The sequence below is a fragment of the Hyperoodon ampullatus genome (assembly GCF_949752795.1).
Source record: "Hyperoodon ampullatus genome assembly, chromosome: 5".
Lineage (NCBI taxonomy): Eukaryota > Metazoa > Chordata > Mammalia > Artiodactyla > Ziphiidae > Hyperoodon > Hyperoodon ampullatus.
The window spans coordinates 60,782,117-60,806,891 of NC_136918.1; the positions used below are offsets into that span (position 1 = coordinate 60,782,117).

The 24,775-nt window shown below is 38.4% G+C and overlaps 2 pseudogenes across 2 annotated transcripts in view; both read right to left on the reverse strand.

The window, feature by feature from the left end:
• Nucleotides 1-24,775, reverse strand: part of LOC307053740 — a 471,967-nt pseudogene that overhangs the window by 64,059 nt on the left and 383,133 nt on the right. Inside the window, exon 5 of the transcript in view lies at nt 6,651-6,773. The product of the transcript in view is annotated as an uncharacterized misc_RNA (transcript). The remainder of the gene's footprint in view (nt 1-6,650; nt 6,774-24,775) is intronic.
• Nucleotides 15,632-16,151, reverse strand: LOC307053610 (nucleotide triphosphate diphosphatase NUDT15-like; annotated as a pseudogene). Its single transcript has one exon. The product of its transcript is annotated as a nucleotide triphosphate diphosphatase NUDT15-like (transcript).

Below are 24,775 nucleotides of genomic sequence, written 5' to 3' on the forward strand. Positions count from 1 at the left end.
GATGAATTTGATAATGACTGAGAGATGCCATCAACCTGACAAACTAAACAATTTTTTTAACCTGACATAGCCCTATTCAAGACATCAGCTGTCATCTGAAATGAATTCTGCTTCTAATTTGTCTTCATAAATAATGCAATTAATTGAAAGGTAGTTACAATGAAAGTCTTTAACTTCTTTCGTCTCCAATTTGAGGGCAATCTCTTTGCATTCCCTAGAAAGAATCTTCCACTCCTTTTATCAAATAAAACTTAGACATCACTGATCAGAACACTGAGATCAAAAACAAAAGAATCCATTGTGTGAAGACCACCACATCTAATAGTTTTCTCAATCCTTTTTTTCCAAGTTTAGCATTATTTTAAAATGTGAAACATAAAAATCTGATATAAGAACATTTATTCAAGCTCAAAATTTTACTAAGAATATCTATTTAATCAAGCTTCCAGGTTGTACATCTACCCTCTTCTTGCCACCTAACTTCTGTTTATTTAGAATTAAAAAATGACCTCTGATTCTATTATGTTGCACACTTTATCACACAGAAAAATCTTTGGTTTACAGCTTCCAGGTAACCTTTCTTCTTCCTTCCCCCCAACCTCATTTAGTGAGAATAAAAAGGAACCATTGAACAAAAACAGTTCCTGACCACTTCCAGCAAGTGGAAATAAAGAATTCTTGTGTTAAAGATGAAAATAATTAAAATGTTGTTTATCTGAGGTTTCTCTGTGCAGACACCAGTGATTCCATTTGTTTATTTGTGAGTACAGATGCTAATAAACCTATGTGCTGAAGGCATGAAAGAGAGGTAAGAGAACTATGCAAGCATTAAAACTTTCAATCATTTAATTATTTCTTCCCTCTGGGAAGGCTAATTTCAACAAATATAGCAGAGGAAGGACATGATTATGAACGGAGATTTGAGCTGAGCATGTTTCACAAGGTTGTTATAAAAAAGAAAAAAATGGAAAGACAGATTTTGTGAGGTATACCAAATTATAGCTAAAACCTTACAAGTTACTTAAAATGCAAATTACACAGCTAAATACAGAAAATTTGGGTAATATAATTATTTTGGTATCTAGCCCCTGGCTGTTAAAAAATAGCCACTGGCAAAAGAAGTTTAGTCTACATTATCATTACTTATATTTAGTCATATCTACTAAAGTCTGCCTCTCAACAATGAGAAAATCTTCAATTCAAAGCTATCAGAAGATAATGTATTTTGTCCAAAGTCCAAAAGCTAGAAATACTGCAAGTTTGAGTTTTTCCCCAACAAGCAAATCCATCTGGGTAAAGTCCTTACATCTTTCATCATTCTGTTATAATAATAGCTAACATTTAACTAATACTTGCCAGATATTTTATAGGTATTGACTTCTGTCTAAAAGTAGAAGAGTAAAATGGAGATAGACTAGAGAAGGGGGAATAAAGGAGAAGAGATGAGTGCATTAGTCCGCTTGGGCTGCTGTAACAAAATACCCTGGTCTGGGTGGCCTTATCAATTTATTTTCTCACAGTTCTGGAGGCTGGAAAGTCCAAGGTCAAGGTTCTAGTAGGGTTTGGTTTCTGGTGAGAGCTCTCTTCCTGGCTTCAGATGGCCACCTTTCAGCTAGATCCTGGTATGGTGGAGACAGCAAGCTCTCTGCTCTCTCTTCTTATATAGGCACTAAACCCATCATGAGGGTCTTCCACCCTCATGAGCTCATCTAAACCTAATTAGCTCCCAAAGACTCCACCTCCAAATACCATCACATTGGAACTTGGGGCTTCAACGTGCACATTTGGGGGACACAATTCAGTCCATAGTAAGGAGAGAGGAAGATGATTGAAAGTCAGAACCGGGTAACAAGAATGTAAGTACAGAGAGGCAGCAGTCAAAGGTGAAAATTGTGCTGTCAGGAAGTCAAGAGGAAGATTTAGAAAAATGAGTGGTTAGTAGTGTCAGAGGCCATTGAGAAAGGCATGGAAAAGACTTCTCTGAAAGCTGATAATTAGAAGGTCATTAGTGTCTTTCATTTGGTCTGAAGCCCAGTTGTACACATATAAAACTATATGTTACAATGTGTCATTAAGGCAACACTAAATCATATGGTATTAGAAGAAAAAGAAGGAATGCTTTTGGCTGGGGTCACCAGAGAAGGTTTAACAGGCCAACGGACATTGAACATGGAACATGGTAAGTAGACTTTTGACAGGTGGAGTCTTGGTGAGAGAGAAGTCTAGGTTGAGTAAGGTAAGGTGTGGAAGTGGAAAAGGGCATAGCTGACCTGGAGAATTGAGAGTAGCCAGGTTTGTTGGAGAATATGATAGAAATGTAAGAGAGAAGTGATAAATTTGCACTTACAGGGTGATAATATAAGGTGGATTTCTTTCATTAATAGCTATTATGAAAATACATTATTTTAACCCTCCATTCTATTTACTAAAATAGAATGTAAGAATTTCATTTCACAGTACCTTTATGATTTTTCTTAGTCTTTTAAAATACTTATCAGAAATTATTTTAAAGCATTTGCTTAGAAGTGAAATTAGCCAGATTTTCCTGAAAACTTATTTTGTTCAGAGTGAAAGTTACTTGATTTCTTTGGATCTCAGACTTCTTATCTCTAAAGTAGATTAGGCTGAATTAGTCCCTGGATTCCTCCAAAATATGATTCTATGATATAGAAAACAGTATTTTCAAAAAAGCACCAAAGTGTCGTTATTGTTTTCATTAAAAACATTGAAGTCATGAACTCATTTTTATTAAACTGGATATAAAATTCTCACTCACTGTTTTTATGTGAGACTTTCTAAAGTCTAAGCTCTTTATATACTTTTCAAATAAAATCTGAGCTCTACAAAATAATTATTCCACAGAATCCAATGGAGTTTTAAAAAATACAGGTTAGCAGATGATACGTAACAAATTAGTAATTTGGGGAACTCCATAATATTATAACACTTTAGAGATGCAGTAACTTTAAGGTCATTTTGTCCAGTTTCACATGAGGAAACCAGACTGTAGAGACTGTAGAGAGATTAAGTGATTTGCTGAAGGCCACGCACCAACTTGGATTCCACTGTGCCACTGTTCCTAGTCCATGGATGAGAGTCAGTGGTGGACTAGTATGAATATTTCTGTCTTTCTGATGATGGCTAAAAACTCTAGCCATTTTTTTTAAAGCCGTTGCTTTCCAAGTAAAGGGAAATTTAAAAGTATATGTATTACTTGGTAATATCTGTGTTAATGGAGACCACTGATAGCAAGGCAAATCTGGTCAAAATTTCATTTTTGACTGCTTTCCCATGCTATGTCTGGACCCTTCACCAACCAGGTGTAACTGTGCTGCTCAGGGACAAGGACCCAGACCTCTGGCCCAGAACCCCATTATAAAGGAAGGTGTAGGGAGAAGCAGTCATTGACCAGCTTAGCCTCGGACTATATGACAGTGTCGTGAGACTGTATCATGATATAACAGTATCATGAAATCCTCCCACATATACACCTTTTAAAGAAGCACCATCATAAGGACAAAATTGTATGGGGGATATTTTGAAGTGTCATAGACGCCTTTAAAAATCTCAAGAAAGTAATAGGCCCTTGCCACCAGTAAAGTGACATGCATTCCAAAAATTTGCAAACAAATTCAGGGGCTCAAACTGAGGGTCACTGAGGCCAAGATCCCCAGTTTCACTGGGATCACATTTTATCAGCAGTCCAGGCAGTACTTTATGGGGAACCAAGTGGCCTGTACACTATAGCTGGATATTATGGACCCCCTCTCTTAACACCACTTTGTGTAACTTTATCATTCTGGTGGAGGCTGACTAGTAACTGCTGGCCATATGTCACCACAAGTGCACAGCTCTTAGAGAGCAGATCCTTTCTTGAAATGAAGTCATCTTAAACTCTGTAAGGATTTGGGGTACAAGAAGTTTACCACTGCTGTGATTAAGAGAAAGTGCAAAAAGTACCAGCGGCTCTAACTCAAAAAGTCACACTAGCTTAGGCCTATGACTGATGGGCAGAATGGGGCAAAGGAAGGGAAAAAGGTCGAGAAGAAGGAAGAAATGGAGGCAATTAGTTTCAAGGACTCTAAAGTAGTGGAATCATAAAATTCCATAACTGCATCTTCTCTTCTGTGACTGGTCATGAAGAATTTCTGTCTACTACAGTTTCCTGGTAAGATCAACCACCATTCTCAGTTTCCTGCCAGGTAACAAATACCAAAGGGAAAGTGGGCTAATTTAATTGTCCTGTTTTTAAAAATATCTGACCCTTGCTACAATATTACTCAAAATACAAACCAATGTGAGACTCAGTTCTCTACAGTACACCCTTTCTTTCAAAGCAAACGAACAGTTCTTATCCTCAAGCTCACATCATTATTAGTATTTAAATACAAAATGCTTAAATTCTTCTTGAGTTCATTTTAACAAGACTGCTGTAATTGTGTCAACTGAGGTTCTTAGGACCATTCTTTGAAACCAGAACCAGTATATTCATGTGAGAGAGGCATGAAAATTTCCACAAAGGTCAATTGTTGGACTCTTGAGTCCAGTACTTCTGTGGAATGACATCCAAGGGGTTAAAGGCTTTAAAATGACTGCGATCATGAAATCCATATTTCTCTTTAGCTTAATTTTTAATTTGTACACTATGTTGAAATTCTGTACAAGGAGAGGATCAACCTATGCAGCTGCAAATATGCTATTGCCATAGTGTCCATGTGTCTGTACAGGATGGATTTTAAGGAATCGAAATAGAAATGATAAACCATAATATTCCTATCCAAGTCCACCTTTGACCTGAGGTCACTGAAACAAAAGTTGGAAAATTCCAGAGCAATGGTGGTGAGGAACAAGGAAAGAGCTTAATTATTTTACTAAGAAATAGTTAATAACTGCCAGAGTTTAGAAAATTAATTATACCTGAAGATATAATTTCAGTTGGTCACTAGAGTGTTTATTTTGCCTTATCGCAAAGACCAGATACCATAGATATATAAAATTCATTACTTTGCAAAATATTTTTATATCAGACACAAAAATTCACCAGCTCAACCTTTACCAATAAATACCATATCTTCATGTATAGGTAATCCTGCCCCTAAATATTTTGTGACTGAGAGAAGTTAGAGTGGTAGTTTAAGGATATTACCAGCTGAAGTCTTTACAGGTTGGGGATGGAGATGGGGATGGGAAAGGGATTCCTGTTGCAACAAGCAGTAATTTTGCAAAAAGAAGGGGATATTTGGGGGATTACAAAAATGTAAATGTGCTGCTGTCCCACCACTGGTGCCTGCTGTAGATACTGAGTTCCCTGATACTACGATATGGCTTCTATCTGCATCTTCACTCAACTTTGGAAAAGTCCTTTCTTTGCTCTCAAAACCTCCATTTTCTTCTATCAAAATCAGATCTATGACTATGACATCTTTACCTGTTTCACCTGGCTTTCTCTCATTTCTTATGTTAGGAAAAAGAGAGAGTATATGTTATGAAGTTAAGCAAAACTGGCTGATTTCTATCCCAAATTTCATAATTATAGAATACTCATAAAATGCTAATAATTTTGAGTAGATGGACAAGTTAACAAACCCTGTATAAATTAAACCAGCAATTGAATTGTGTTGTATAAGGTGCTATTCTTTCAGTATAAGATATTTTTCAAAGGGACCTGGAGGTGAAATCAGAACGTGCTTGATGGCATCTGAGGATCATCATTCAATAAAAAAAACACTTTTATGTAAATTACTTCAGTTAAAAAAGAACATTTCAGGGAGATCAGCTCAGTGCTTTGCGACCACCTAGAGGGGTGGGATAAGGAGGGTGGGAGGGAGACGCAAGAGGGAGGGGATATGGGGATATACGTATGCATATAGCTGATTCAATTTGTTATACAGCAGAAGCTAACACAACACTGTAAAGCAATTATACTCCAATAAAGATGTTAAAAAAATAAATTTAAAAAAGAACATTTATAAATCATACAGGAAACACAGTATTTTTAAAGTTTTTCTGTTTTTTTCCCTGCATACATACTCATTTTAGGAAATTTATAAAATTCAGAAACATACAAAGACTTAACAATAATAACCCTACCTCCCAAAACTGATATCTAAGAACATTTTGATACACAATAAGTGTATAGTAACCTCAGATTTAATGTGTGTAGTTTTAACTATTCTTGAGAAACCCTAAACTCCTTAATATATAATCTGTTATAATTTTTGCTGTTATAATCATGAGTCCACTTCTGAGTCTGGTTTGAAATGAGTGAACATTGTAGCTAGTGATTGTAACAGCCCAGCCTCCTTTCTTTATTGTGTCTGTGCTGAACTTGTTGTATATAAGCAGTAATTAACAAATTTATACTTTATTGCATGTGGCAGAAATGATACCCTAAGGAACAGTCACACATTTGAGGGGATCCAAGTTTTGCTTGTGAATGCTAATTTCTATATTTCCTTCCCCATCTTTTTTGTCTTTTAGTCTTTTAATAGCAAAATAGCTTTTTTAAATTCTAAGAGAGCGAATTGTACTTGAAAATTGTCAGCTTCTATAGATGTTTTTACAATAGAAAAACCTTTTCTTCCTGCCCCTACGTGGGCAGGTCGATTTTCACTGAAAACGACTTCAAGCTGGGTCTAATGTTTACTCACTTATGCAGGTGTGTTCATCAGCATGGAGACTGTACCCCGTATCACATGCACAATGGAAGGTGCCCAGAGTGTTAATACAGCGCTGTTGGCAGCCTCCACTCACTACCGTACATTCATCAACATCTAGAGGAAGAAGACAGATGGCCAGGATTACAATGTCATTCCAATGTCAGCTTCAGAGAAGTGGCAAAATATTTCTTTGATACACAGTATGTGTTTTATTGCACAAAGGCACCATCTCTGTTGCCACAGTTCTTTGCCTGTTTGATCCATTTTACTCCACAGTATAAACAAAAAAATGTAGATAGAAACTTTATAAAGCCCAACAACGATGAGCATAGGGATTGTCTCACAATTTTCTATTCTTCACATCCTGATTAATTAGACAGATCTGAGATATAGATTATTTCCTTAGGGAAGGGAACCTGGAGGGGAGAATTACAATGAGCTACTCTATCTGGAGCAGCACATACGAGTAGATAAACACCTTTACTGGTCTGACGCTGCTGAATAAAGTCAGTAATAGATTTAACACCTTGACTCTCCTTCTCATGGGCTATGGTGGACATCAGGGCAGAGACAAATAAATTCAAATAAAGCCATGGTTTGGAGTTCTTAAAAACACATGGATACATTTGCTCCATTAACTCAGATTCTTCCTTATCTTTCAGGGCTCCACTTTCTGAAATACTTAGCATGTTTATGTGTGAAGTTACATTAATTTAGAATAAATGAAAAGAGGTCAAGACTCATGGTCACCTATGTCTTACGATCAGTCAAGGATATGAAAAATGAATAATATTTGTCTTCCTTTGGAAAGGAAAACCAATTTATCTCTTAGAACTTATACTTCCTTGTACCCTATACAATCAGTTCTGATATATCTAAAATCACAACAAGAAGATATCCACAAACACAGGGAAAACTTTTCAGATAATCAGTGATTTTTCAGATAATCAGAGCTTCTAAATTTTCCTGTTCAGAGAATCTGTTTTGTGACATGTTCCAAAGTAAAAATCAGACAGAAAGGTCAAGATTTAGTCTGCACGTGTCTCATGCAGAGAATGTCCCTGACTCCCCTGTCCCCAGTTCCAGACATTCTGGCAAAGACTGTTGAGTATGAATATTCTTCACTAAAATATGTTATCATAATAGATAATTAGCTCTACATTGAGTGAGATTTAATTCCACAGGGCAAGATCCTTACTCGAGAAGACATCGATATTGGGAAGGAATACTATTGCAGTGTTTCATCATAGACCCTTTTCACACTGAAATCCTAATGAATGTTTTGTACTGTAGTAAACATTAGGGCATTTGACCTGAGAGAAGCACAAGAGTTTTCTTTTACTTGGCTTTTTTTTTTTATGAAGAAGAAAAAATATGAAGAATATAAATCACAAAATAAGTCCCACATTTTAAAATTACTAGTTTACCATATTAAACACATTTTACACAGTCTAGTATTTTCCTTCTAAAATTAGATATTCTGGAGTAATTCTGATATTTTAAAAGGAACCTTATTTTAGAGATAAGAACTACTGACTTTTCAAAGTGTTAGAATTTTTATTAAATTTTGAGTCTGTGATAAACAAACCACTAATTTTTTCCATATAAACTAATATCAAATCAGAATTCTCCATTTGTAACTTGTAGTTTGTGCAGGGCTTTAATATTTATGCTACCTAAATTTTTCTCTTTCTAGTTTTAGGGTATTATTCACAGGGTTGAGATATAATTTTGAATCTTAATTCTGTCAATCCCTGAATTATATATCCTTCCCAGGTCTTTTACTTTAGACATACAAATAAAACTCTTAATTCCCAAGAGTTATATGTTTTTATCAACAAAACAATCAATATATCAGTATTTGCCATGATCAAAATTTTTTAGAATATACCATATATATGTATTTAAATACATTAAAAATGTCTTAAAGAGTGTGCACAGGTAAAATGATTACTTCTGAGGAGGGAAGGAAAGTGTCTGACTGAGTAGAGTGCAGGATGTGTGTGTTGGACAAGGAATGTTATCCACATCTATAATGGTTCTAATTTTTCACAAGAAAGTTATTCAGTTACTACTTGTGTATTAAAAAGTAATTTTAAAGAAAGAAGGATAATAAGAACACCTCCCCTTCCCCTTCAAGCTCCAATAATTTTCTGGCAAAAGAAACCAAGTTAGTGTAAAAGAGAAAAAACATTGGGTTCATTCCAAAGATTAGAGTGGACATTGATTTTAAGGATGAGTATTCTTTCAGTATGTTTTAGTGTGTTCATATTCTTAATCTGCCCCAGAACTATAATTAAAGTACTATAATCTATTAAAAACACATACACACTAACAAACAAAAGCAAACCAAACTTCCTCTGTGCTCTGAGTCAGACAGTCTTGGGAAAAGTATCTTAGTGTTGAAGCTTATTAACCTGTCACTTTGCCTCTGTGAGACTCAGTTTCCTCATCTGTAAGATGGGATAATAATGACTGCCACATGTACTATGCTCTGATTTATGTTTTCCTTTCCTATTCATGCATAAGCGATTGGAATAGACTGCTAATGCTTGAGATTATATGTAGAAACCAAACAGGCAATGATAGAAGTACTGAGAAATGTGGGAATTCAGGGAAGGGGAAATGCATTTGAGCTACAGTGATAAGGGAATGTTTGAGGTAAAAACTGAGAATTGAGTGCATGGAGAAAAGGATGGGTAATCCAAAGGTGCAGAGGTTTAAACGTGCAGTGTCTGAGATTCAGTATTTAGACCTGTCACGTTGGTGAATAAGGTTGGCAAAAGAAAGTAAAGCAAAAGAAGTAAAGTTGAAAAACAAACCTAAAATCTTCTTTTAATTAATTTAGATAGCAAAGTCTTCCTCTTCTTGATTTAAAATACAATACACTTCTGGGCAGATTGAGACATAACAGGCTGTGTTCACACAGTAGCTAAGTAAACTTACTAATAGTTAAAAAAAAAATCGATCATTTATAAAGTGGTACCAAATGCAAAGTAATTGGTTTGACTTTCTTCTTCTTTTTTGTCCTTTCAGAATACACTAGTTTTACTGATTGTTTGGGCATTGTGTAACCTACCGTTCTCAAATCTGGCAGTGCATTAGAGTCACTTGGTGGGCATTTAGAAATACCCAAGCCTTGGTCCTGTCCTTAAAAATGTCTGATTTAATTGGTCGGGGTAAGACTTGGAAATCAAATATTTGAAAATCACCTTTAGCGATTCTAATGGGGAGCCAGAGTTGAGATCCCCTTATGTAGTTAATGCTTTAATCTCCTAGAGATCTTGTTATGATGCAGATGCAGATTCAGTAGATCTGGGGCTGAGGGGCTGGATTTTGCATTTCTAATAGATCCAAGGCAATTCTGAAGCTGTGGTCTGTGGACCATACTCTGAGTAGTGAGCCTGAGTCCTCTGTTCAACTGTAAATGTCACACGGATCACAAATGTCATGATTTGGCTCAACTTCTCAGCTGTTTGACCAAAGCAGATCAATTCAGTTCAAATAGATAAATCAATACTCTGACCAAAATAGTGTGTGTATATACATACATACATACATATATACATACATTAAATTATTTACCAAAACCTCTGAAAATAAACCATCCATATTTCCCACACTATTCACTCAACAATAGTTAATATTTTTAAGACAATGTTAGCATTATCTGTTATGAGAAATGACTTTCTTCTGTAAAACATGAAGGACATTTTAGTTCTTTTCTGATGAAATACCTCTGATATAGGATAAAACCGGGTTAAAATGCCATGATATTAGACACTCATGCTGAAGCTGTCACAAATGATTTTCTTTTCCATCAAGATTCTGTCCAACAGAGTTAAAAACCAGAAATGTCAATATTACATTAAAATGTTATTATGAAGTATACTTCATGTGGAGAAACCATTTCTCCAATTTTTCTCTCAGTTATATCTTAATGTTAGATGCTTACAGAAAGCCCTGCCCTCAGAATTGGAGCTCCAGGACACTGCTTGGAATAATGATAAAGTGATTAGAATTTTTTCAGCATTATCCCTGTGATATGGACCAAGGATTTGATGATTTTTATACTGTAAAAGAATGTCAAAAAAGAATCAACTATGTCTGCTATTCTTCCTTTTTAATGTCCTTTCTCTAAATATTTCTGCTGTATTTATCCCCCAAACTATTTCCCCAGATGATCACAGAATATAATGGCTTAAAAGAATTCACACTATTATCAAATGTATTTTGCACATAAAAGCTCCCTGAGACAACAATGATCCACTTTTGTTTCCAAACAATCAAGGTTGTTTTATATTATTTTTTTAGAGTGTGCAGCCAGAGTAAGATAAATTATTCTTCCATTTGCCTTTTAATATAGGCAATATAGGTTTCTGTTCTCGGAAACCTGTTGATTGGAAATAAGCATTGCTTTATGTTAAAGACCGCAACATAGAAGTGTTAGATTTGAAGGAAATATTAAAGGGTGTGTTGAAGACTCCACTAGATTTTCTAGATGTGGCTTTATTTTCACTCTGTTCTATTATACTTTCACTCTGAAATGCAATACTGCTGACTTTTCACTTGTATCTTAATTCTGTAGTTCCTGATCGGATGAACTCCTTAAGGTCAAGGATCCTGTTATATTAAGCATTTTCTGGAATAGAGTTGATACTCCATAAATGTTCTATGAATGAATGAATGAATGTGTGGTTTGACAGCCATCCACATAATTCAGTTTTCTATCCACCCATATTCATCAATGGGATTTCTTAGAAATGGGCTCTGTTCCACTTGCCCTCTCTTCACCCTTGCAATAGACTACTGATATTTGTTTTTGACCCTTCACAAGTTGCCTTAAAACCTCCAGGGCATACAGTAATTTTTGTTTGCTCATGAACAAATTTAAATTGTGTCTATAGTGAATACTCACAGGTTGGCTGTTTGGGATTCATCCATTTTTCTTGTTCACTAATACTCAATAACTATCAGGTTTTCCTTTGGGGCATTTTATCCCTGTCATTTTAGAGAAACCATGTAGATTATATGGGACTGATGAACACCACTCCTCTCTCAAATCTGAGGTGGACTTTTCTTGGCATAAACCTACCTCCATCTGCCACAGTGATTGGACCAGGTAATGTCTTTATTAGCATATGACCGTCTCAGGAATGAATGAATTAGTTCAGATGTGATCCAATCAGCAGGAAGCTCAACATATAGGTTGGGAACCCTGGGACATAGAGGCCCTGTTGATCTGGAAATTGTAATGTGTGTATGAGCCATCATTCAGTAGCCATTTTATTCCCATGAATGAAGCTACACTAAAGATACAGCCAACAAAGAGGACAGAGCTGAAGGACTAACAGAAAACAGGAATTGGAGCCCTGAATGAACTATGCCTGAAGCCCTCCTACATCTGGCCTCCTCAGTTAAGTGATTCAATACCCTCCCTTTTGTGGTTTAAGCATTTTAAGTCACATGATTCTATTGATTGTAAAAGAAATCATCGTAACTGAAGCATGAATACTGTAAAGTGGGTGTGCAGGAGGAAGTTACCCAGTGCAGCTCAAACTTAGTACACACTTTCCAAAAAGATTTATTGTCTTCCAATCAGTAAAATGTTTTAATCTATATTCACCAAGACTTGTAATATTATTGGAGCAATTATATCCTGTCAAGCTTCTAATGAATTTGAGGATTTGTCACAATTTTGGTTCATTTTTATTACAAATATATGGGTTTATCAAACTGCCTGTGCAAAGTTGTAGCATATCTGATAGTGCTAGAGGGGTTGAAGGTGCCTTCTTGAATGGTTTCCTCACAGTTGCTCTGTGAGGGTTCCTTTATTTGGTCTGTGTAAAGTAAGGATTAAAGCAAAAAATTATTATGCTAAAGATGTGGCTAGGGCCTGATTATGGAGAGTCTTTTCTGCCATATTAAGGAAACATGGCTTTACTTTATAGACCATGGGCACCAGCAGGGTGAAGGAGAGATTAGAGAAGCGGGAGACGGAAGGCAGGGAAGCCAAGTAACAGCAATTGCCAAAATCCAGATAAAAGATGATGAGGACTTGACCTAAGCTAGTAGCAGTGGAAATAGAGAAATGTGGGCAGATATAAAAGAGCTTAAGAAGAGAAAATCAAAATGATTTGGTTATTAGCTGGATGTGATGGAGAAGAAAGAGTCAAGGTCAACTGACTTGAACAATTGGATGGCTGGCTGTGGCATTCACCACATTCACTGCAATAGCACAGAAGGAGGAACATTTGATACTAGAAGAATAGTTCAGTTTTGGACATCATGATTTGATGGGCAAGTGAGATTGGAAGTTAGGGATATATACAGTAGGCAACTGAGTATGTGGACTAAAATCAGGAGAAAAATATGGGGGGATTTTTCAGCTACCATCTATCTACCTGCACAAGTCTAAACTTAGGAGTCATCCTTGATATTTTCCCTTCCTTCACCCACATTTGATTTAATACCAAATTTTACTATATCAAAATTATCTCCTAAAACATCTCAAATCTGTCCATTTCTCATGTCCACTGACACCACTCAAATCCAAACTAAAGCCCCCCCTGCCCCCCGCCATCCACCATTGGGTCCTCTAATATCTGCTGCACCACAGTGATGTTTCAAAAACAAAAATTTGATCATGTCACCTGTTCCCTCACTCCTGTCTCAGTTTTATACCCTTCAATTCCTTGCCGTTGCTCTTAGGATTAAACTGAACACCAATGTGGTCTGGGGGCCCTTGTGTGGTCTGGTCTCTGCTTCCTTCTCTAATTCTCTCTCTCTTTTTTTTTTTAAGAATTCTTTTATTAATTTATTTACAAAAAACAAAAACCGTTATATGTTAACATAATTTTTATAAAAAATATAGGTATCTTTCCTTAAAGAAGAAACAAAAGAACCAGTGAGAAGAGTGGCACTGTCTTACATTTTTGTCAATTTCTTTCATGTCTAGCTTAATAGAAGAGAGCTAGACTCTCATATCTGCTTTGTGTTCAGTCTGCTACAGTATCACACAACATGCAAACTCCTCTGTACACTCAGGAAAGAATGAGAATGAAAAAAGCAAATGAAGTCTTCATATGACAAAAACAGCTTTAACCCTGACGACCCTTGAAAGGGTCTTGAGGACTTCCCTGGGTCACACTTTGAGATCCACTGCCCTAGTCTAATAACATTTTACATATAAGGAAGCTGAATCTCAGATCAATTGAGAGATCCAAAATGACAGGGCCTGTTAAAGATGGGATACAGATCCTGGATGGTTTGTCTCACTTCCCTTGCTTTAGGTTCTCAATCGGAAACCTGGGAAATACACCCTAAAGACCTGTCTTGTTTGCTCTAGTTGCAGGGACTATCATAATATATTACCAAAAATTTTTTTGATTTAAATAAAAGAAGAAAATCAACAAATGTGTTACATTCTGCAATGGGAATACTGTTGCAGAATGTCCTGCACCTGAATTAGGTTCTCTATTAGAACTGAAACACTAAGACAAATTCTGCACTCTCCTCCATGCACACTGGTAATGACAAACAGCACAGTCAATACCACAGAGAAATAGGGAAAGCAGAATTACCACAACATCACCATTTATCACATTTTCTGAGTCTGAAATACAATTCATAACACAGTCCCTGAAAAATTTTCACAAGTACTGGCTGAAAGGGTGTTGGGTATATTAAGAGACTCCAAATAAATTACTGGCAATCACGTGGGACTTTTCAGATAAAATGGAGTTGTTCTGAAATGTAGATATTTTTCATTCTTTAACAGGACCTTGTTTTGCCTTTTATGTATGGGTTGGCCAAAAAGTTCCTTTGGTTTTTTGGGTAAAAATAAAAGACACATTTTTCATTTTCACCAAGAACTTCATTGAACAACATATTCACCCTTTTGTTCCACTACCTCTGCCATTTTTCAGTCAACTTCATAATTCCATCTTCCCAAAACTTTTTATCTTTTTGAGCAAATAACTGTTCCAGGTGCCTTTTACAGTCTTCCAGGGAATTGAAATTTTTTCCATTAAGAGAATTTTGTAAAGAAAGACCAAAATAAATGGAAATCCGAAGGTGCAACATCTGGTGAATACTGCGGATGAATCAGAACTTCCCAGCTAAGCTGTAACAGTTTTTGCCTGGTTATCAAAGAAACATGTGGTCTTGCATTATCCTGATGGAAGATTATGCGTTTTCTGTTGACTAATTCCGGATGCTTTTCATCGAATGCTGCTTTCAGTTGGTCTAACTGGGAGCAGTACTTATTGGAATTAATTGTTTGGTTTTCCAGAAGGAGCTCATAATAGAGGACTCCCTTCCAATCCCACCATATATACAATACCACCTTCTTTGGATGAAGACCGGTCTTTGGTGTGCTTGGTGGTGGTTCACTTCACTTGCCCCACGATCTCTTCCATTCCACATTATTGTACAGTATCCACTTTTCATTGCCTTTCAAAATTTGTTTTAAAAATGGAACGTTTTCATTACATTTCGGTAGAGAATCGCATGCAGAAATACAGTCAAGAAGGTTTTTTTCACTTATGTGGAACCCAAACATCAAAGCGATTAATATAACCAAGCTGGTGTAAATGATTTTCAACAGTTGATTTGGGTATTTTGAGTATGTCGGCTATCTCCCGAGTGGTATAATGTCGATTGCTCTCAATCAATGTCTCGACTTGATTGCTATCAACTTCAACTGGTCTACCTGACCGTGGAGCATCATCCAGCGAGAAATCTCCAGCACAAAACTTCGCAAACCACTTTTGACACGTTCGCTCAGTCACAGCACCTTCTCCATACACTGCACAAATCTTTTTTTGCGTTTCAGTTGCATTGTGACAGCTGTCACAATACAATCTAACAAAATTGTTTCGAACGAAGTTAAAGACAACTAAGCGCTACTAGAGCCATCTTACAGGAAAACCGAATGAACTTTTTGGCTAACCCATTAAAAAAAAAAAAAGTCAGGGATTCTCCTTGTTCACCTGTAGGTGATTTCCTTTATATCCTACCAGATGATCCAAATCTTCTTTAAATGGATAATAGCCTTGTTCCTTTAAACAATGTAGTGCCCAGAAAAGCTGGTCCAGGGGAGGAAATTCTTCCCAAGGAATCCACTCCCAACTTTCATTTTTCTTAGGCTCTACATTCTTTGGTTCTGAACCATGAGTCACGTCCACCTCTCCTTTCATTAAAATAGTGACATAATGGTAATTCTCCTCCTCAACGAAAGAATTCACAACCGAGGCCAAAGGAGCATTTTTCAGGTGAAGAGCTGCTTCTTCCCAGGTTTCCCTTTGAGCACATTCTTTCCAGCTTTCACCAGACTCCAATGGGCCACTGGGAAGTTGGAAATTGCCGGCTCCAAATGACCCTTTCTGTCTTCCTCCCCAAGAGGATGCAGTGAGGATGCCTATAGCTGGTCACCACGACTCCTACCCTGACTCCTGGGCGCCGCCCCTGCGGCTCTGCACTGGCCATCATAGCGCGAGAGTCTAATTCTATCTTGCTCTTCTTTTCCCTTTACGATGTTTTAGCAAAACTGATCTTCTTTAAGTTCCTTGTACACTTTGTACTCTCTTTTATTTCCTCCTCACCTCCTTTACCTAGTGAGTACATTTGCATCCTGTTGATGTCTACCCAACCGCCACTGCCTCAAGGAGCCCTGCATTTCTCCTTTACCCTAGGTCAGACTGACGTGTTATACTTTCTTAGGACTATCTTCCTTTACTTTGGAGCCATTAACTCATCTATAGGTGTACAGTCGTATGTGTGATTATTTGTTTTATATCTGCTTTCCCTATTAAAGACTAAGTCGCATGAGAGCAGGGATCCTGTCGGTTTTACTCACAATAGCTATCCCAGTGTTTGGCACATAGAAGATGTCCTAAAAATATCTGTTAAAAAAGTAAATGAGGGGCTTCCCGGGTGGCGCAGTGGTTGGGAGCCCGCCTGCCAATGCAGGGGGCACGGGTTCGTGCCCCAGTCTGGGAGGATCCCATGTGCCGTGGAGCGGCTGGGCCCATGAGCCATGGCCTCTGAGCCTGCGCATCCGGAGCCTGTGCTCCGCAACGGGAGAGGCCACAGCAGTGAGAGGCCCGCGTACCACAAAAAAAAAAAAAAAAAAAAGGTTGCTAATAATAACAATCTACCTAACACTTACTGAGCACGAACAATGTGTCAGGCACTGCTCTCAACTCGACACATTTATTAACACATTTCATACGCAAAACAGACCTATTTAGTGAATATTTCTATTACTTCTACCTACAGAGGAGGAAGCTGAGACTTAGAAGGCTGTTTCAGTAGAGTATCAAATTGATCCCAGATGCAGTGTGGGGGGTTGAAGAAGAAGCTGGAGACAAAGAAAGGGAGACAGAAAGTTAGGACACATATTGTAATAAGTTTGACTATTAAGAAAAGGAGGTTGTAAATGGACAGGAGAGTGTGGTAGAGGGGGAGAGTTTTTAAGGTGAACCAGATTTGCATTAGTTTAAATATTGATGGGAAGGGACCAATAGAGAAGGTTGACTTAAAGATATAAGAGAGGGAGCCACCCCCCCCCACGTCTGCAGGAGACCCTCCAACACTAGCAGAATCCATTTCATCGAGATTTTCCATATTAAAATGGAGATGGAAATGTCATGGAGAATTAGATGACTTGTCCTCATCCCAGTGCCTGGTGTTCCTTGGGAGGGCCGTTTGTGTTGCCGTGGATAACCAGATGGCATTAATTTGAGAGGTCTTGAGTTGAGAGACTTCCGGGGAAGATGGCGGAAGAGTAAGATGCGGAGATCACCTTCCTCCCCACAGATACACCAGAAATACAGCTACACGTGGAACAACTCCTACAGAACACCTACTGAACGCTGGCAGAAGACCTCAGACCTCCCAAAAGGCAAGAAACTCCCCACATAACTGGGTAAGGCAAAGCGGAGAGATTCCCGCACAGAGGATCGGTGCCGACCAGCACTCACCAGCCCGAGAGGCTTGTCTGCTCGCCCGCCGGGGCAGGCGGCACTGGAAGCTGAGGCTCGGGCTTTGATCAGAGAACAAGGAGAGGACTAGGGCTGGTGGCGGAAACTCAGCCTGAAGGGGGCTAATGTACCACAGCTAGCCGGGAGGGAGTCCGGGAAAACTCTGGAGCTTCCCTCTTGGTTTCCTGGTGCGCGAGGAGAGGGGATTAAGAGCGCTGCTTAAAGGAGCTCCACAGACGGGCGCGAGCCGTGGCTGAAAGCACAGAGCCCAGAGACGGGTGTGGGACACTGGGGCTGCTGCTGCCGCCGCCAAGAGGCCTGTGTGCAAGCGCAGGTCACTGTCCACGCCCCCTTTCTGGGGAGCCTATGCAGCCCATCACTGCCGGGGTCCGGGGATCCAGGGACGGCTTCCCTGGGAGAACGCATGGCGCGCCTCGGGCTGGTGCAACGTCACGCCGGCCACTGCCGCTGCAGGCTCGCCCCGCACTCCATGACCCTCCCTCCCCCCCGGCCTGAGTGAGCCAGAGTCACCAAAGCGGCTGCTCCTTTAACCCTGTCCTGTCTGAGTGAAGAACAGACGCCCTCTGGCGACCTACATGCAGAGGCGGGGCCAAATCCAAAGCTGAGACCTGGGAGCTGTGAGAACAAAGAAGAGAAAGGGAAATCTCTCCCAGCAGCCTTAGAAGCAGCGGATTAAAGCTCCACAATCAACTTGATGTACCCTGCATCTGTGGAATACATGAATAGACAACAAATCATCCCAAACTGAGGAGCCAGGAGTCAGTGCTGTGCCTCTGAGGTGGGAGAGCCAACTTCAGGACACACTGGTCCACAAGAGACCTCCCAGCTCCACATAATATCAAACGGCGGAAATCTTCCAGAGATCTCCATCTCAACACCAGCACCCAGCTTCATCAACGACCAGCGAGCTACAGTGCTGGACACCTTATGCCAAACAACTAGCAAGACAGGAACACAACACCACCCATTAGCAGAGAGGTGGCCTAAAATCATAAAAAGTATGCAGACACCCCAAAACACACCACTAGATGTGGACCTGCCCACCAGAAAGACAAGATCCAGCCTCATCCACCAGAACACAGGCACTAGTCCACTCCAACAGGAAGCCTACACAACCCACTAGACCAACCTTAGCCACTGGGGACAGACACCAAAAACAACGGGAATTACGAACCTGCGGCCTGCAAAAAGGAGACCCCAAAAACAGTAACATAAGCAAAATGAGAAGACAGAAAAACACACAGCAGGAGAAGGAGCAAGATAAAAACCCACTGGACCTAACAAATGAAGAGGTAATAGGCAGTCTACCTGAAAAAGAATTCAGAATAATGATAGTAAAGATGATCCAAGATTCTATTTCCAAGATCCAAAATCTTGGAAATAGAATAGACAAAATGCAAAAAACAGTTAACAAGGACCTAGAAGAACTAAAGATGAATCAAGCATCGATTAAAAACACAATAAATGAAATGAAAAATACTCTAGATGGGATCAATAGCAGAATAACTGAGGCAGAAGAATGGAAAAGTGAGGTGGAAGATAAAATAGTGGAAATAACTGATGCAGAGCAAAATAAAGAAAAAACAATGAAAAGAACAGAGGACAGTCTCAGAGACCTCTGGGACAACATTAAACGCACCAACATTCGAATTATAGGGGTTCCAGAAGAAGAAGAGAAAAAGAAAGGGACTGAGAAAATATTTGAAGAGATTATAGTTGAAAACTTCCCTAATACGGGAAAGAAAATAGTTAATCAAGTCCAGGAGGCACAGAGAGTCCCATACAGAATAAATCCAAGGAGATATACGCCAACACACATATTAATCAAACTGTCAAAAATTAAACACAAAGAAATCATATTAAAAGCAGCAAGGGAAAAACAACAAATAACACACAAGGGAATCCCCATCAGGATAACAGCTAATCTCTCAGCAGAAACTCTACAAGCCAGAAGGGAGTGGCAGGACATAATTAAAGTGATGAAGGAGAAAAACCTGCAACCAAGATTACTCTACCCAGCAAGGATCTCATTCAGATTTGATGGAGAAATTAAAACGTTTACAGACAAGCAAAAGCTGAGAGAGTTCAGCACCACCAAACCAGCTTTACAACAAATGCTAAAGGAACTTCTCTAGGCAAGAAACACAACAGAAGGAAAAGACCTACAATAACGAACCCAAAACAATTAAGGAAATGGGAATAGGACCATACATATCGATAATTACCTTAAATGTAAATGGACTAAATGCTCCCACCAAAAGACACAGATTGGCTGAATGGATACAAAAACAAGACCCATATATATGCTGTCTACAAGAGACCCACTTCAGACCTAGAGACACATACAGACTGAAAGTAAGTGGATGGAAAAAGATATTCCATGCAAATGGAAATCAAAAGAAAGCTAGAGTAGCAATTCTCATATCAGACAAAATAGACTTTAAAATAAAGACTACTAGAAGAGACAAAGAAGGACACTACATAATGATTAAGGGATCGATCCAAGAAGAAGATATAACAATTGTAAATATTTATGCATCCAACATAGGAGCACCTCAATATATAAGGCAAATACTAACAGCCATAAAAGGAGAAATCGACAGTAACACACTCATAGTAGGGGACTTTAACACCCCACTTTCACCAATGGACAGATCATCCAAAATTAAAATAAATAAGGAAACACAGGCTTTAAATGATACATTAAACAAGATGGACTTAATTGATATTTATAGGACATTCCATCCAAAAACAACAGAATACACATTTTTCTCAAGTGCTCATGGAACATTCTCCAGGACAGATCATATCTTGGGTCACAAATCAAGCCTTGGTAAATTTAAGAAAATTGAAATTGTATCAAGTATCTTTTCCGACTACAATGCTATGAGACTAGATATCAATGACAGGAAAAGAGCTGTAAAAAATACAAACACATGGAGGCGAAACAATACACTACTTAATAACGAAGTGATCACTGAAGAAATCAAAAAGGAAATTAAAAAATACCTAGAAACAAATGACAATGGAGACACGACGACCCAAAACCTATGGGATGCAGCAAAAGCAGTTCTAAGAGGGAAGTTTATAGCAATACAATCCTACCTTAAGAAACAGGAAATATCTCGAATAAACAACCTAACCTTGCACCTAAAGCAATTAGAGAAAGAAGAAAAAAAAAATCCCAAAGTTAGCAGAAGGAAAGAAATCATAAAAATCAGATCAGAAATAAATGAAAAAGAAATGAAGTAAACGATAGCAAAGATCAATAAATCTAAAAGCTCATTCTTTGAGAAGATAAACAAAATTGATAAACCAGACTCATCAAGAAAAAAAGGGAGAAGACTCAAATCAATGGAATTAGAAATGAAAAAGAAGAAGTAACAACCGACACTGCAGAAATACAAAAGATCATGAGAGATTACTACAAGCAACTCTATGCCAATAAAATGGACAACCTGGAAGAAATGGACAACTTCTTAGAAATGCACAACCTGCCAAGACTGAATCAGGAAGAAATAGAAAATATGAACAGACCAATCACAAGCACTGAAATTGAAACTGTGACAAAAAATCTTCCAACAAACAAAAGCCCAGGACCAGATGGCTTCACAGGCGAATTCTATCAAGCATTTAGAGAAGAGCTAACACCTATCCTTCTCAAACTCTTTCAAAATATAGCAGAGGGAGGAACACTCCCAAACTCATTCTACGAGGCCACCATCACCTTGATACCAAAACCAGACAAGGATGTCACAAAGAAAGAAAACTACAGGCCAGTATCACTGATGAAAATAGATGCAAAAATCCTGAACAAAATACTAGCAAACAGAATCCAACAGCACATTAAAAGGATCATACACCATGATCAAGTGGGGTTTATTCCAGGAATGCAAGGATTCTTCAATATATGCAAATCAATCAACGTGATACACCATATTAACAAATTGAAGGAGAAAAACCATTTGATAATCTCAATAGATGCAGAGAAAGCTTTCGACAAAATTCAACACCCATTTATGATAAAAACCCTGCAGAAAGTAGGCATAGAGGGAACTTTCCTCAACATAATAAAGGCCATATATGACAAACCCACAGACAGCATCGTCCTCAATGGTGAAAAACTGAAACCATTTCCACTAAGATCAGGAACAAGACAAGGTTGCCCACTCTCACCACTCTTATTGCACATAGTTTTGGAAGTTTTAGCCACAGCAATCAGAGAAGAAAAGGAAATAAAAGGAATCCAAATCGGAAAAGAAGAAGTAAAGCTGTCACTGTTTGCAGATGACATGATACTATACATAGAGAATCCTAAAGATGCTACCAGAAAACTACTAGAGCTAATCAATGAATTTGGTAAAGTAGCAGGATACAAAATTAATGCACAGAAATCTCTGGCATTCCTGTACACTAATGATGAAAAATCTGAAAGTGAAATCAAGAAAACACTCCCATTTACCATTGCAACAAAAAGAATAAAATATCTAGGAATAAACCTACCTAAGGAGACAAAAGACCTGTATGCAGAAAATTATAAGACACTGATGAAAGAAATTAAAGATGATACAAATAGATGGAGAGATGTATCATGTTCTTGGATTGGAAGAATCAACATTGTGAAAATGACTCTACTACCCACAGCAATCTACAGATTCAACACAATCCCTATCAAACTACCACTGGCATTTTTCACAGAACTAGAACAAAAAATTTCACAATTTGTATGGAAACACAAAAGACCCCGAATAGCCAAAGCAATCTTGAGAACGAAAAACGGAGCTGGAGGAATCAGGCTCCCTGACTTCAGACTATACTACAAAGCTACAGTAATCAAGACAGTATGGTACTGGCACAAAAACAGAAAGATAGATCAATGGAACAGGATAGAAAGCCCAGAGATAAACCCATGGACATATGGTCACCTTATCTTTGATAAAGGAAACAGGAATGTACAGTGGAGAAAGGACAGTCTCTTCAATAAGTGGTGCTGGGAAAACTGGACAGGGACATGTAAAAGTATGAGATTAGATCACTCCCTAACACCATACACAAAAATAAGCTCAAAATGGATTAAAGACCTAAATGTAAGGCCAGAAACTATCAAACTCTTAGAGGAAAACATAGGCAGAACACTCTATGACATAAATCACAGCAAGATCCTTTTTGACCCACCTCCTAGAGAAATGGAAATAAAGACAAAAATAAACACATGGGACCTAATGAAACTTAAAAGCTTTTGCACAGTAAAGGAAACCATAAACAAGACCAAAAGACAACCCTCAGAATGGGAGAAAATATTTGCAAATGAAGCAACTGACAAAGGATTAATCTCCAAAATTTATAAGCAGCTCATGCAGCTCAATAACAAAAAAACAAACAACCCAATCCGAAAATGGGCAGAAGACCTAAATAGACATTTCTCCAAAGACGATATACAGATGGCCAACAAACAAATGAAAGAATGCTCAACATCATTAATCATTAGAGAAATGCAAATCAAAACTACAATGAGATATCATCTCACACCAGTCAGAATGGCCATCATCAAAAAATCTAGAAACAATAAATGCTGGAGAGGGTGTGGAGAAAAGGGAACACTCTTGCACTGCTGGTGGGAATGTGAATTGGTACAGCCACTATGGAGAACGGTATGGAGGTTCCTTAAAAAACTACAAATAGAACCACCATATGACCCAGCAATCCCACTACTGGGCATATACCCTGAGAAAACCATAATTCAAAAAGAGTCATGTACCAAAATGTTCATAGCAGCCCTATTTACAATAGTCCGGAGATGGAAACAACCTAAGTGTCCATCATCAGATGAATGGATAAAGAAGATGTGGCACATATATACAATGGAATATTACTCAGCCATAAAAAGAAACGAAATTGAGCTATTTGTAATGAGGTGGATGGACCTAGAATCTGTTATACAGAGTGAAGTAAGTCAGAAAGAGAAAGACAAATACTGTATGCTGACACATATAAATGGAATTTAAGAAAAAATATGTCATGAAGAATATAGGGGTAAGACAGGAATAAAGACACAGACCTACTTGAGAATGGACTTGAGGATATGGGGAGGGGGAAGAGTAAGCTGTGACAAAGCGAAAGAGCGGCATGGACATATATACACTACCAAACGTAAGGTAGATAGCTAGTGGGAAGCAGCCGTATAGCACAGGGAGATCAGCTCGGTGCTTTGTGACCGCCTGGAGGGGTGGGATAGGGAGGGTGGGAGGGAGACCCAAAAGGGAGGGGATATGGGAACATATGTATATATATAACTGATTAAATTTGTTATAAAGCAGAAAAAAAGATATAAGAGGGAGTTCTCAAATTATTGAGACTCTCAAACCATATTAGTGCATTCCAAGAGAAAGTATATGCTGGGAGTAGCAATCCACACTGGACCCTGAACATCCTTACATATTTTATGTCTGATCACTCTTTACCCAAGCCATTTTTCAGGGCTGGGTTTGCACAGAGAGATGAGCTAACATGTCCACTGAGAAAACAAACAGGCTTGTTTCCACTAACTCTAAAAGTGGTGGATTCCCCAAGCTCAGTGTTCCCCTTGTTTAATGCAACCAATTGATGTGTAGGCATCTATAATGAGCCCTTTGTGTCACTGCTATGGGATTTGGGGGGGACATGGGGAATTGACACAAACAAATGAAGCTCTGGTTACTGCTTTTGCCAGGAGTAATAAAGTCCTTTGTTTCTAACCCAGGAGTCTCATGTCTTCTGTCAGCATCTATGAAACAGTTACAGGCTAACTGGTTAATGTAAAAGTAGGGTAGAATCTGAGACCCTGCACAGTCCTTGTTATATACAGAAGAGAAATCACACACATGAGCATCTGTTACTCTGGGTTAGAGAATCGTGTCCATTGCAGAGTGGAAAGAGCTGAGCAGCCGCAGAGATATTCCTGTTTTCTCCTTGTTCCACTTACGCCTGTTGATTGCTTGTAGCCTTGAAATTATTAGCAAAGCATAATACTGGATAGATCTCTTATCTTCCTGGGCCTGATTTGACAAGCTGATCCTTTGTGTTAGCTCAGGAAGGAGGAAGGAAAAGATGTCATACTTCTGTGCCTGCAAT